Consider the following 14,049-nt stretch of genomic DNA (forward strand, 5'->3'; position numbering starts at 1 on the left):
ACCGCGAAGCAAGGTTCGAGGACAGGTAAGGGATTTTCATTCATCCCTAGCATGAACCCCTTTCACAGAAATGTTGCCAATCAGCTTTTGCACAATATAAGTGGAAGGGAGGATACAGTCTGGTATCCATTTCCTCTTTAAAATGCATCAAACATACAAAGGTGCCTTATGCTGAGCCAGATCGTTGGTCCATCTAAAATAATATTGTATGTATCTCAGATTGATTGTAGTCCTCAGAATCTCAGCCAAGGAGCATTCACCATTTTTTGATCTCAGATTCATCAGCTAGAGATTAAATCTGGGTGGTTGATCATGGGCAGCATGTATTCTACCACTGGATGTTGAATCTGGGGGACTGAACTTGTGCAACATGTGTTCTAGTAGTGAAGATTGAATATGGGAGTTTGAAGATGTGCAGTATGTGCTCTACCAGTGGATGTTGAATCTGGGAAATTTATCATGTGCAATATGGGTTCCACCAATAGAGAGTGAATCCGGGAGACTGAATTTTATTTATTTCTAATTATTTAAAATATTTCTTGTCTGCCTTTCAGGGCAGCAGCCCTCTCAAAGCAGTGTACAACAATAAAACTCACATAATAACAAATGGTAATAAAAACAGCAAAAGCAGCAACTGCAGCAAACATTCTAAAGAAACAGCAGAATAAAATAAATCCTACAACACACAACTGCAGCCTAGTTTGATAAAACATAGTCAGGGAAAGGCTGGAATAAAGTAGTAGGTTTTCAGGCCTTCCAAAGACCTGCAGTGATGGGGCCTAGTGGACCCCTGACAGCAACTTATTCCAGAGGTGTGGGGGCACTTATGGAAAGGCCCTCTCTTGTGTAGTTGTTCGCCTATCGCCCTCACGGTGGGCAAATGAGTAGGGCCTCTCTTGGTGATCTTAAAGCACAGGCAGGCTGATAGTGGTGATGGCTGTCCTTCAAGCTTGAACATGTGCAGGGTGTGTTTTACCCGTGGATTTTTATTCTGGGAAACTGAACATGTGCAGTATGTGTTCTACCACTGGAGATTATATCTGGGGGATTAAACATATGCTGCATGTGTTCTACCTATAGAGACTGAATCCAGGGAGACTGAATATGTGCAGCATGTGTTCTACCAGTGAAGATTGAACCTGGAGATTGAACATGTGCAGCATGCAATTTTCTGGCAATTTTCTGGAGAAGCTCGCAAGTTCCTAAACTTGCATTTGTGTTTGAAAAATGCACCTTAAAAAGAAGAAGTGAATATTCATCCTCTAGTCTATGGGGAAAAGTAAAGTGCACATTTCGGGTGCAAATGTTTTTTGGTTCAAAATGAAAAAAAAATGCTTGCATTCATGAAAGGGAATGGGATGAAATTCAGAGGTGAAAATAAGAGAATCTCAATGAGTTCAAACCTCTGTGATTCTCCTATCCCTCACCTCCCATAATTGAGTTAGCAGCTGGTGGTAAAGGAGGGGTTTTGCTAACATGTAAATGTATCCATACAGTTCAGTGTTCACAAATATAGTTGGATTAAAAATAAATAAATCACAGACACCTTAACCTACCAGAGGTGCTACTAAATACAGAAGAACATAATAAGAGCAATGCTGGATCTAGTCCCACAGTGGCCAACCAGCTGCCACTGGTTGGAAACCCAAAAACAGGACATGAGTGCAACAGCACCCTCCTGCTCACAGAGCACCCTCCCACCCGTGCTTCTGCACATGTAGCCAAATAGTGAACAGTGCTGGATGATCGGTATTTTCTAACATCTGTTCATAGTTGAAAATGTGCTCTTTTGAAACAGAAGCCAAGAGATCCTTCGGAAAAGTCTGGTCAGAGATAAAGGATCACATATTACTGGGGAAGATAAATAGCGACGTTGGATGACTTCAAATTTCTATGAATCTGACCTGTGGATTCCATAATGGACCAGCTTTTTCTGAGTTGTGTGGATTCTATGGACTTCTGGATTGCATGTGGGTTTTTGTTTTTGTTTTAACTTTGTGGGGGGATTTGTAGAAATGGCCATTTACTCAAGTGCAAACTTGTGCTAATGCACATTAGCACAAGTGTGCATTAGCGCAAATGCACATTTACAAACAGAAACAAAAATCTCATGCATCCCGCCCCAATCCCAGCTCTGTCAATGAACAGATGATGGGAAAATGATGCCTACCAATCTGCAAAATACAGACGGAATTGATTTAACAAAATCCATACATCCCTAAGGACAAATCAGAGGGGTGGGGATTTGACACTGAAGCTAATGTAGCAGATCATGATAAGGGCTGGCAGAACTAGGACATTTATGTGTACTAGAATGAGGCTTTGGGAAAAGGTCCTAAAATACCTAAAGGAAACCACTAAATGCACCAGGCAATAAATATAGGTAACATTATTTGCTAGCAATATTAATATGCTGTTGATTTGCAACGAAGACTGGAGGTGCATTGCAAACTAGAAAATGTATGTTGATTCAAATCCAGACAAAGTGAAACACCATTAAATGCTATTAATTTCTATGAGAGAGATTTGCACACATGCTTAAATTTCCCACTGAAACAATGAGATCTAAAAGTGCTTCAATTGCTTGGCTGGACTGTGTTCACTGTAAGTTGTGAGTCAACTGCTATGCACCCTTAAGAAGTTCTCCAGCTAATTTAAGAGCCTATTAGAGGCCTACAGTCAATCATTGTGAGTCAACAAGTCTAACACGGCCCATCAAAATGAAAGAAGTATCTGACAGCTGTTGTGGTCCTCTAGAGACCACAACATTTTCTAGTCTAGAGATAATAGCTGACACTCAGTCTAATGTTTTGCATTGTATTAGACCTTCGCTTGGTGCATAGTAAAGCTGAGAAGAAATGCCAGCATCCATCCTAAAGAAATGTTGGCCATAGTGAAGACTAAACTGTGAAGACAGAAAGGAGAGGAGACAGTATCATGGCACCTGATACTGCAACATCAGAGACTTACCTGTCAAAAGATGTGGTGATGTCCATGGGCTTAGATGGTTTCAAAGTGGGATTGGATACATTTGTAAAGGATGGTCTATCAGTTGTTGTTCTTGTTCTTGCTGTTGTTAATATTATGACATGCAAACATTTAAAAGTTATCCCCTAAAATACCACCACCCACCCCATAAAACAACTAAAACATCAGTGACAACCAAAACAATTCAACTGATACATTAAAGACCCCATTGAATGCCATCAAATGCCTAGGAATAGAGGAAAGTTCGACATTTTTTTGGCATCAGGTGGGCCTCACTGGGGAGAGCATTTCACAATGAGGAGCCACCACCACTAAAAGGCCTTCTCCCTCATTGCCATCCTCTGAGGCTCTGTTGGATGTTGATTGTAGTGTATGCGTAGGTTCATATTGGGAGAGGAGATTTTGTGGTCCCAAGCTTTATAATGCTTTATAGGTTAAAACCAGCACCTTGAACTGGGTTTGGAAAGATATAGGGGGCCATGTGGTGTTGATGGTGGTGGCAGTGATGATGAAGAAGTTCAGTGAAGGACAAACACTGAATTTACATCACTTTCCACCATTTTGGCCAGGAGGTTTGGTCATCATTTCCAGCTGTCTCCAGCAGTGGGAGATGAACTTGGAAGCAAAGCCATTCTGCCAGCCCTGCTGAAAAACTACTTGCTTTTTTTCATCTTCCCTCCCTGTCCCCTTTTCCTTTTGTGTTGTGACTGTGATCTTTTGAGATTGTAACCCTGCAGGCTGGGACTGTCTTGTTTACTCTGATTGCATGCAAGCTGCTCCAGGAGCCTTTTTGGCTGAGAAGTAGGAATACAAATGTTTAAAATAAACAGATAGCTAAATCATGAGGAATGAATAGGTTTTCTGCAGGATGTAGACGACTATTTATGTCTGGAGCCAGATAAACTTTACAGGGAAATATGTTCACGATCAAAGAGCCACATCATGACCCCACACCCCATTGCATCCATTAGAGCAAACATATCACAGCGCTACAGTGCAGAGCCTGGGACAACCTGCTTCCCAATTCTTAAATATTATCAGTGTGTGCTCAGCATCTTCACTTTTTCAGAATCATTATATGCAGCTCATGGATTTCTATTAGGGATGTACAAAAGTCACTTACCTTTTCGAAGGGTGACATTCGCGGTGGGGGGGAGGCGCTCCATCCCTCCCCCCAAAATTCTCTCTGGCCAGCTCCACTCTGTGGTGATTCCATGGAGCTGCCAGCCGGGGCTGCTCATAGCCGGACATCAGGCCGCTGGGCAGCCTGCACAGGGACGCACATGGCAACTGCCATAGCCACCGCCATTTGCGTCCCTGTATTTTGCCGTGATAGGCTACATAAATATTTATGTAGCCTATTAGGGCAAAAGAGATGGGTGCAAATGGCGGCCACCACACCATTTGCGCCCCTCTCTTTTGCCGTAATAGGATACGTAAATATTTATGTAGCCTATCACGGCCAAAAAAAGGGAACGCAAATGGCAGCCGCCCCAGCCGCCACCATTTGCGTTCCCTTTTTTTTGCTGTGATAGTCTACGTAAATACTTATGCAGCCTATAATGGCTTCCGCAGGGAGTACCGTTTTGCGCGCCTTTTGCAGGTGGGGGGGCAGGGGGGCTTCGTTCCGCCACGGATTTTGGGGGATGAATGCACTGGCATTTGGCCTCACTGAGATCCATGGCGGAATTCTCTGACATCCCTAATTTCTATTCCATTATGTCTAAATCTCTCTGTGACAAAGTAGGCTTGTAATGTGAAATGGTGACAAGAATCTATTGTATTTTATGGGTGTGCTTAAGTCATTGCACTCTGTGTGTGTGCCAACTTTAAATGCAAAATGTGTTCTTGGAACTGGGGCAAAAGAGCTTGCTATAGATGGGTTAGTTCTTGGGCAAAGTGAAAAGCTCATCAAGCCAGGAATGGAACAAAAATGTTCCTGAGGTGAATTGAATGCCTGGCTGTGTCTGGGAGAAGCCCTCTCAAAGGTAGATGGACCATCTGTGAGTAGGTCCCAAGCTCCTGGCTGAGTCATGTTGCATAAGTGTTTATGTAAGATAAGGACTGGAGCTAATATCAGGCAGAATGCTACATGAAAGAAGAGTTTATCATGGGAGAAAGAGAGAGATCCTGGGAGAATGAGAAGCTAGCCAAACATGCTTATTCTGGCTTGGCAATCATGATAGCTATTTATGTAAATAGGGGTTTTTGATATTAACTGTTGGGTTGAGTAGAACTTTAACTTAACTTTTATTAAGGATACGCTAGCCACATTGCTCAGTAGTGAGTAGGGATGTCGGACAAATCTGCAACAGAAATAAATGAGTTCAGAGTTTGATGAATCTGACCCATGCATTCTGCAGTGGAATGGCTTTTTCTGAGTCACACAGATTCCAGACCAGTGTTTGTTTGTTTGTTTAACTTTCTGGAATTTTACATGAATTTAGTCGTAGGAAAATGCATGAAATAACAAAAGCCAAAAATGTGCATTTCCCCCATAGGCTAAAGCATGAAAATGCACATTTGGGGGGGGGGATTTGCACATTGGGGGGGATTTATGCATTTTCACAAGTTCAAAATTTGCACAAATGCAAATTTACACAAATCCAGAAAATTGGGGGGAGGGGACCCACTTCCACCAATGAGTGGGCAACAGAATGAAAGACTCCTGACAATCTGTGAAATGCAGACGGAACATAATTTTTAAAATCTGTACATCCATAGCAGTGAGTGATGTTCTAGTCCTCTTCCTGCAGGGTTAGTTTTCTACTTGCAGAAGGTTTATATTTTTTAAAACCCAACGAACATGGGAGAACATTAAAAATGAGACTCCCACCTGCAGTCTGAAATGGTAAAGTTCATTCCACCACATGAGGACTCTGTCATCTTATTCCCATTTCATTTTGTTGCAGGCGTGTAAATCTAACCTAAGACTGGAATTTTGCCTTACCTGACCAATTCACATTTCTCCACTGCAAAATGGTATTGGGATGATGAGATTTGCTGTTGAGATGTATCCAATGGGAGAGAATACTTAACCTTCCTCCACTTGCCAGTTTCACACTTGATTCTGCATTCCAGGAACCATAATTGTTAGAAGATCTCAGGCAAATCTGAAATGGCTACCAGACCTAATGAAATTTCTAACTTTTAGTAACTTGTGCCGTTGACAATATTCCTTGGTGAGTTAAGGGGAAAAATGATGACACGTTTGATGTCTTTATTACCGGAATTCTATGCTGTAGGCAGAAGTTATCATTACAATCCAGAAATGGTCCTCTTTGAAGTAGTTGAAAGTGCTCCCTACTCCTTGGTAGATTTAAAATCCTATAGATTTATGCAGCAACATACCCCAAGGGTGATACCTCATGAAAATTGATGGCAAGGAATGTCCTTTCACCAGATCATCAAATTCTTATTGTATGCTTAATATACACTTTTAGGCATGCTCAGGGATATATCCAGCCTCTCACCTTTATGAATGAAAATGTGATATGGCACTAAAATTTCTCAAAATGCTCATTTCACTGATTAATATTCAACTTATCACTACTGTCTGTCCTAGCACAGGAGGTGATCATTGCACTGAATATGAATATGAATCAGTTCACAGTCCCCTGCAAACTGTTTTCCCCCAGGGAGCCTGTTCTCCGTAGCTTGAGTTCCACTGATCATGTTACACCCCAGACCTTCCTTTAACAGCAGTTCAAGTTTTAAATCATTTAATCCTCTGATGTGGTTTTGTGCTACTTTGAACAACTGCCATCTAGTAGGGATGTATGAAAGGTACTTACCTTTCGCGGATTATGTTTATGGTTGGGGGGAGGCGTTCCGTCCCTCCCCCCGGAATCCTCGCCGGGGGGGAGGCGCTCTGTTCCTCCCCCCCCCGGAATCCTGGCCTGCCGGCTGTGCTCCGCAGCGATTCTGCGGAGCCGCCGGCCAGCTCCGCCAGCAGCCAGACATCCGGCCGCTGGCTAGCAGGGATGCAAATGGCGGCGGCCATAGCCGCCGCCGTTTGCGTCCCTGCAGTCAGCCGTGATAGGCTACGTAAATGTTTACGTAGCCTATCATGGCTGACTTAAAAAACAAAAAAAAACACGTGTACGCAAATGGCAGCGGCCACGGCCCCCACCATTTGTGTTCCTTATTTTGGCACGTGCTTAGTCTATGTAAACATTTACATAGACTAAGACGGTGAAAATAAGGGGAACGCAAATAGCGTAGCATCTACGCTATTTGCGTTCCTCTTATTTTCGCCGTCTTAGTCTACGTAAATGTTTACGTAGACTAATACATGCCAAAATAAGGAACGCAAATGGTGGCAGCCATGGCCGCCTCCATTTGTGTACATGTGTTTGTTGTTTTTTTAAAAAAAATCAGCCGTAATAGGCTACGTAAAGATTTACGTAGCCTATCACAGTTTTTTGAAAAAAACCTAGCCATGGTAGGCTACGTAAATCTTTACGTAGCCTATCACATTTTTTTTTAAAACTGGAAATGGCAGCGGCGGCAGCCGGTCAGAAGACTGGCCGCCGCCGGAACCACCGCCGGAGCCGCCGCTGCTAGGAAGATCTGCCCAAGGTAAGTCTCATCCCGGGGGGGGGGGTGGCGGGGGGGGTGGGCTGTTCCGCCACCGATTTCGGGGGGCCAAATGTGCTGGCATTCAGCCTCCCTGGGATCCGTGGCGGAATTTTCGTACATCCCTACGTAAATATTTACGTAGACTAAGACGGCGAAAATAAAAGGGAATGCAAATAGCATCCGCTACGCTATTTGCGTTCCCCCTTAGTTTCGCTGTCCTAGTCTACGTAAATATTCACGTAGATTAAGATGGCCAAAAATAAGGAACGCAAATGGCTGCGACTGTAGCAAAAAGGAGGAGCAAAATTGCAGCCGATGATCTATAGGTAAGGTCATGAATCCTAACACTGAAGCTTTGCCTAATGCGCGGCACACCCTACCTGCTCTGACGCAGGTGGCTCCTGTACAGAGAGCCCTGGAATGCAGGATGGCATGCCTGGCTTCAGTCTCCCAGTCTCTGCAAGGATGGGATCTGGGAATGGAGCACCCGCGGGGCTAAAGCCCGGAAGTCATTGACCTAATTTCATGACAAAGCGTCGACCATTGGGTTTGTCTAACCCGGCACATGGTAGACCCAGGACCAGATGTTGTAACACTGACGCTGGAGTGCGGGCACACTGACACATGACATAACCCTCCGATTTCAGGAGGACGGAGAATGAATCACGTGGTCACGTTGTCATACAGAAGGGGGGGTACTGACTTGTCTATAAGGTCATTGAAAATGTGCTCGGAGGCTGCAGCCACCACTCTACAGGCCACTACCCACAGCATAATCGGACCTGCCCTAAGAGCCCGAAACTACCTTGGGCGGCGGCGGAACCAAGTGAATCCGCAGTTGGGCTTTGAGGAGCGGCTCACGCCTCCGCAAGGAGGTGCCATTGAAGCCCTACCAAATAGAAGCCATGCCTATGGATACTTGTGCACAGCAGAAGTGACCCTGGTTTGATGGTGCAGAAGCCGCAGATCCTACATTGCCCAAACTGGGCCGGCGCGAGAAGGCATGGTCAGGGGCTGCTACCCTAACTGTGAAAAGAAGATGCCCTACAATATCTCGCATGGCCCCCCCAAAGGACAACCCTAGGAAGATGTATAACTGCTTGAAGCTGTGCTCAAAGGACCTGAAAGTTGTCCTGAGGGAGGCTAGAATAACACCTAAGGGTATCAGGTTGGCTTTACCGAATGTTGATGTGGGCAACAGGCCATGAGCCTGTGAGCTAATGGACACTGTGGTAACAGGAAAGGGAAGCAAAACTCGTGTTAGGTCAGAGCATCGACCACCGTCTTTGGACTCCATGTAGCATATGCCCACCAGGGACCCGTGGATGGGATCCTGAACCAAGACAACTGCCACATCGACTAGGTGTGTCACACTGAACACAGATGATCAGGAATCTCGTGATTAACAGGCTGCCCCTCAGGGAAGAGAGGTTACGAATCAGGAAAAAATTCCCTAGATGATTTCCTGGGCACCATTTCCAAAAGGGAGATCCCTAGAGTAGATAACGGGGTGTGGAAAAAAGGGGGGGCTATAATCCTTCTGCCAGTACTGCCTTGTTAACCTGACAGGAACCTGTCGACACCTGGTGAGGAGCAATGTTGCTTACGAGGTAAGGATGGCGTGTGTTGACCTAGAAAAAGGGGGCGAGGTCCTAGAACCTAGCATAAAACCATGTTCCAAGTTAAAACGTATTCCCCCTGTAGGGGTAGCGTCTTTGCTATTTGTGTTGTCCTTATTTTCTCCGTAGTCTACGTCATCTTTACGTAGACTACAGTGACCAAATAAGGAACACGAATGGTAGCTCCCTATGGGGGCCGCCATTAGCCGTACGTGCTTTTTTTTTTTTTTAAAGTCACCCGTGATAGGCTACGTGACGATTTACGTAGCCTATCACGGCTGACTTTGCAAATCTAGCCGTGATAGGCTATGTTAATCGTCACGTAGCCTATCACAGGGGCGGGGTTTTTTTTTTACTTTTCTTGGAATGGCGGCGGCGGCAGCCGGTCAAAAGACCGGCTGCCGCCCCCGCCCCTGTCGAAGCCCTGCCGAACCGCCGCTGCGACCCGCCACTGGTAGCGACATTCGTGAAAGGTAAGTCCCATCCCGGGGGGGGGGGGTGTGGGGCGGGGGGGGTGCAGAGAATTCCTCCCCAAAACTACTTCAGGGGGCCGAATACGTTGGCACTCGGCCCCCCGAAGTTTCGGCAAGAAATTCTCTGACACCCCTACATTTGTGTTCCTTATTTTGGCACGTCTTAGTCTACGTCAAGATTTACATAGACTAAGATGGTGAAAATAAGGGGAACGCAAATAGAGTAGTGGAAGCCACGGTCGCTGCCATTTGCGTACGCGCGTTTGTTTTTTTTAAAGTTAGCTGTGATAGGCTACGTATAGATTTATGTAGCCTATCATGGTTTTTTTTAAAAACCTAGCCGTGATAGGCTACGTAAATCTTTACGTAGCCTATCATGTCATTTTTTTTTTAACTGGAAATGGTGGCGGCGGCAGCTGGTCGGAAGATCTGCTGCCGCCACCGCACCGCTGCCGCAGCCACAGCCAGAGCCACCGCTGCCAGGAAGATCTGTCCCAGGTAAGTCTCGTCCCGGAAGGGGCGGGGGGGCAGACCGTTCCGCCACCGATTTCGGGGGGCCGAATGCGCTGGCATTCGGCCTCCCCGAGATCCGTGGAGGAATTCTCTGACATCCCTATGTGGGGTGGGGAAGGGAAGGATGCACATAAGCTAAAGCAGAGGTGGAGAACCTTTTTCCTGCCAAGGTCCACATTGCTTTGGTTGAATACTGTTAGGGTTTGCATTCCAGTAGTGGAGAAATCCGCTGCGGATTCAAATGAGGCTGGATTCTTTAGAATCTGGCCTCAGGAATCTGAAGCGGATCGGGACCACTTACCCCTGCTTCAGGGGGACTGGAAGCGGAACGGCACTCGGCTGCTTCTTCCAGGCAGAGCTGTTCGCCTCCTCCCTGTCCCTGCTGATTGCCTTAAAAAAAAAATTCTTTAAAAAAATGGCGATGGGGGTTGGGATGTGCCCATAGACTTATACACAAATAGAGTGGTGAATCTTGCATATAAGCCTATGGACTCATAGACTTATATGCAAGATTCATGACTCTATTTGTGTATAAGTCTATGGGCACATCCCCCCCCAATCGCCATTTTTTTTTTTTTAAAAAAAGACTTTTTTAAAAAAGGCAATCAGCAGGGACAGGGAGGAGGCAAACGGGTCTGGCTGGCAGGATGGAAAGTAAGCACCCTGAAACCAGTCCCCCCCTGGAATCCAAACAGAGCGGAACTGCTCTGGAGGACTCCGGGAGGGGGAGGAATGGATCACCTGCCCCCCCATGGATTCCCCACCTGAACAGACTGTGGGGAATCCGTACACCCCTAAAAGCGGCCAGAGCTACACATATGACTCTTATCTTTGTTCAGTGTATAGTAGGCAAAAACAAAACAAAAAACAAGACATTTGTATCTAGTCATTCTCCTTTCCCAAGTTGTGCAAGGTTCCCTCCATTAGCTTTGAAGTTGGGCAGCAGAGCAGGACAAATAATTCGTATGAATAGCCTGGAGCAGGGATGGTAATAGAGAGTTGGGATATTTGTATTGAGAGGCCTGGAGGTCAAGGAAGGTTCCCCACCACTGAGCTAAAGGAACAGAAAGCTGTGCATGCTCCATTTCAGGAATTAATTGTAGAAATCCTCCTTGTTCAATTAGATTTTAGGAGAAGTCAAACTCAGGGCAGAATGCACCAGAAGAACAATAAACGAACAAGAATGGTGGAAATTCTCTCACCCACACATTGTTGTGGAAATATATTGAGATTTCAGTACAGGCTGCTTATCTCTCACCTGGCTGCATGACAGAATAGCAACTGACTATGACTAGGGATGGGGAAATGAGCAATGCTTGAGATTGATAGTCTCCAAATTTCATCTTGCCACTAGGGATGTACGAAAGGGACTTACCTTGTCCTGCAGCTTGCTTCGCGGTGGGGGGGAGGTGCTTCGCTTCTCCCCCCAAAGTTCAGGTGAGGGGGGGAGGCGCCCTGCCTTGCCCGGCCGAAATTCAGGCCGGGGAGAAGTGCCCCGTCTCCCTGGCTGCGAAAGAAAAAGTGAAAAAAACAAACAAACCCCGTGATAGGCTACATAACTATTAACGTAGCCTATCATGGCTAGATTTCCAAAGTCAGCCGTGATAGGCTACGTTAATCATCACGTAGCCTATCATGGGTGACTTTGGGAAAAAAAAAGTGCATACACAAATGGCGGCGGCCCATGGGCACTGCCATTTGCGTTCCTTATTTTGGCACGTCTAGTCTATGTAAAGATTTACGTAGACTACAGCAACAATAAGGGAACGCTATTTGCGTTGCCCTTATTTTCGCCGTAGTCAACGTAAATCTTTACGTAGACTACCACTGTCCAAATAAGGAACGCAAATGGCGGCGCCCATGGGGCGCTGCCATTTGCATACGTGCTTTTTTTCCCCCAAAGTCACCCGTGATAGGCTACGTGATGATTTACGTAGCCTATCACGGCTGGCTTTGGAAATCTAGCCGTGATAGGCTACGTAAATCGTCACGTAGCCTATCACGGGTTTTTTTGGGGTTTTTTTTACTTTTTTATTTTGTAATGGCGGCGGCGGCAGCCGGTTGGGAGACCGGCCGCTGCCCCCGCCCCCGCCGAACCACCGCCAAACCGCCGCCGGGACCCGCAGCCGAGAGGGACATTTGCCGAAGGTAAGTCCCATCCCAGAGGGAGGCGGGGGGTGGCGGAGAATTTCCCCAACACTTTCGGGGGTCCGAATGCCTCGGCACTCGTGCTCCCGAAGATTTGTGGAGAAATTCGCATTTGTGATTGCAGCTCACATTGCACAAATGAGAGAACTGTGTAAATCGAGCCAAGATTGAATGGGAAATTTGTGCAAATCTCCTGAAATTTGTGCATATTTTCTCTATAAACTAAAGCAGGCCTGATTTTGTCTGCCGAGGAAATTTGCGCAAAATAAATTTGGAATCTGGAACAAGATGAACATGAGCATGTGTCTGACAATTTATGAACATTTTTGTCAGACACATGCTCACGCTCATGTTTGGGGTTTCAAATGGGACATGCTCACATGTTTTGTGAACAAATATGAAATTCTAATACATCCCTTCCTATGACCCAGGTTCACATCTCTACCCAGCCATGATGCTCACTGGGTGACTTTCTCTCTCTCTCTCTCTCTCTCTCTCTCTCTTTCTCAGCCTAACCTACCTCACAGGATTGGTGTGTGGATAAAATGGGGGCAGAAAGAACCATGTACACCATGCTGCACTCTTTGGAGGAAGGGTGAGTTACAAATTTCATAAATAATATTAAAAAATGGGTGGGGGAATTAATGGGAGAACTAAACAAAACAGCCCAGTGAGAATGGCCACAGAAAGCTGACTAACTATTCAGAGGGAAAAATGTTGAGAGGGGAAATAGCTGCCAAGAAACCTGAAAAGGAGCACTCCACACTGTAAAATTTTGTTGCAAAACTATGTTGTTGTTGTTTCAGATGAGCAGGGATGGCGCAGGCACCCAATTCCATCTGAAGCAGAATTTCCCCTGTCCACACCCCTGATCCCCTGCTTGCCCCTTGCCCTCACTTGGTGAACAGCCCGCACTCACCCCAGTGGCCTCACCGAGCTTCACAGTCGCCATTTTTTGAGAAATAAAATGGCGATCATGACAATGCACATTTTTGCAAATATGCACATTCACATATGCAAAAATGTGCATTTCTGCAAATGTGCATTTTCATGGATATGCAAGCATGCACATTCACATAATGCACATTTTTGCACATATGCAAAAATGCAAATTTTTGCAATTGTCATTTTATTTTTCAAAAAATGATGACCGTGGAGCTTGATGAGCCCATCGGGGTGAGTGCAGGCTGCTTGCCAAGCATGGGAGGGGTTCGAGCGTGGTCCAGGACTGGCGAGTGTGGGGCAGGGGCTAGGCAGGGACCTGGGGGTGAGTTCACACTTCCCTACAGATGAGTAATAATAGCAGCCTGACTACAAGTGTCTATTTGGAGCACTACAAATACTTGAAACACACTATATAAATATGCATTATTATTAGTAGTAGCAGCCCATGCTTTCTGAACTTAGTGAAAAAACATAAGGAATATTTGGGGAAAATATTGTATTTAAAACTGAATATCCTTAAATGATCTGGAGTCATGAAATCAATCACCTTCCGCAGCTTTGCTAAATGCTTGCAGTGCTATTCATCTGCAAAAGCAGTAGGGGGCACTCTTCTTCTACTGTGCTGTAACTTTACACAGCTCTATTTAACACAGGTCCCCTGTCCCTCCCTTTTCATTTGAGGAGAGAATATCTGCTTTTCACTGGAATTAGAAATCTTGCTGATTTTAGAAGCCACAACTTCTGTGCCTGGAGCACATGGCTGTGTTGCTAGGTCAACAGCG

This window comes from Heloderma suspectum, chromosome 3 (genome assembly GCF_057233095.1).
Source record: "Heloderma suspectum isolate Gila_16-S chromosome 3, 16-S_ref, whole genome shotgun sequence".
Lineage (NCBI taxonomy): Eukaryota > Metazoa > Chordata > Lepidosauria > Squamata > Helodermatidae > Heloderma > Heloderma suspectum.